The following is a 1558-nucleotide window of genomic DNA, read 5'->3' on the forward strand; positions in this document are numbered from 1 at the left end:
GGGGGCGCGACGCCAAGTAATGCAGGTAGGCAGGGAACGGGGTGGGTTTTAGGCAGCCTTTTATAATTCTGCATGTATCATTCAGGGCGGTGTCAACACGTTCGCTGTGACTTGGGCGTCCCCGGGTGGTGCAGCCGTGCTCAGCCGCAGAGGAACGAAGTGCTAAGGCAGGAGCGCATAGCGGGCTGGATGTGCTCCCCTGCTTCTGTGAAATGTTGTCAATACACTCAAGAGATCCCTGGTAGAGGCCGTGGCCCTGCTACAAAGGAAGGCAAACCCCGCTTCCCCCCAGCCTGTACTAATCTGAGCATGGGGTTCAATTCCTTCCTGCCCCCAAATCTGGCCTGGGTCTGACCCTGAGCAGAGGGGCAAGACCCTCTAGCCAGCACCCTCCAGTTTTGCTGGGCTGCAGCCAACACTCAGCGCCTCTTAAAATCCCCCTGACATATAGAGCAAAAAAGGGTCCAATTAAATGCTGGATGCGTGGGTGTCAAAGAGAGAGAGACGTGTCATGTGGTCTAAGAGCTGCAAGAGTGCAACGCCTTAGAAAGCCCAGGGCCCTGACCCTGCAACCACCTACCCACAGGTTATCTTTACACATGGGGTTGCATTCAGGTCCCGGCAGCAAAAGAAACCAACAGCTGAGAGTGGGTAGCAAACAAGCTCCAGATTTGCACAGATTATGGTGGCTCCAAAAATGCATCTGCATCCGCATGGCCCGTGGAGGTGACGGGCTCCAGCGGCGCTGCAACCTCAGCCAAGTGGCGGCCTGTTTCAGGGTAAAGCTCCTTGCCCGCAAAGTGGGGGGCAGAGAGGAAAAGGAGAGAAATCTTGGCCTAGGGAAATACCTTCCCCTGCAGCTTCTGTGGCTCGAGGACCGGACCCTTCAGGCACCTCCCGGCCCATCCACCTGGCAGAGACGGTCCTGCCGTGGCGCGATCCCTGCCCAGGCGCACGGAGGGAGAAAGATGGCGCAGGACTAAGCGCGCCAAGCTTTGCCAGCAGCCCCTAGCACTGAGACGTGATGCCCAAGCCAGCGCCCCGGGGCTGCCTGCGGAGGAGGCCTCTTGCAGCGGGGACGCTGCATGCTGGGCCACGACGGCGCCCCGAGATGCTACCTCGGCCTCATTCCTCCACCCTAAGGCGCGACTCAAAAGTGGGTGGCGAGGACTATACGAAAGGGTCCCGAGCAAACTTGAACGGTGAAACGTGGCGGCTGTTCCCCTCGCAGGCAGGCGGCAGAGGGGCTCCTCCCGCACCCAGGGGTTGAATTTGACTCTTGAGGGGGCGTACAACGAAGATGGAGCAGGGTCCTCGATGAGCACAAGTCCAGCTGGGTGCGACGGGAGACTTTCGCACCTTCCAGGGGGGTGCGCACGGCCGGCCGGAGCAGGGCCGGGGGCACTAGGTGGCAGCGTGGCTCCGTGGCCGGGAGCGGAGCGGAGCGGAGCAGGCAGGTGCCGCCCCAGGGTGCGGGAGGGCGGGCTGGCTCCGCCCGGCCCGACGGCTCCAGCGCGCAGAGCCGGCAGAGGCTGCAGCCGGGCGCTCGGTCAGGGCC

The sequence above is a fragment of the Alligator sinensis genome, unplaced genomic scaffold (genome assembly GCF_000455745.1).
Source record: "Alligator sinensis unplaced genomic scaffold, ASM45574v1 scaffold611_2, whole genome shotgun sequence".
Lineage (NCBI taxonomy): Eukaryota > Metazoa > Chordata > Crocodylia > Alligatoridae > Alligator > Alligator sinensis.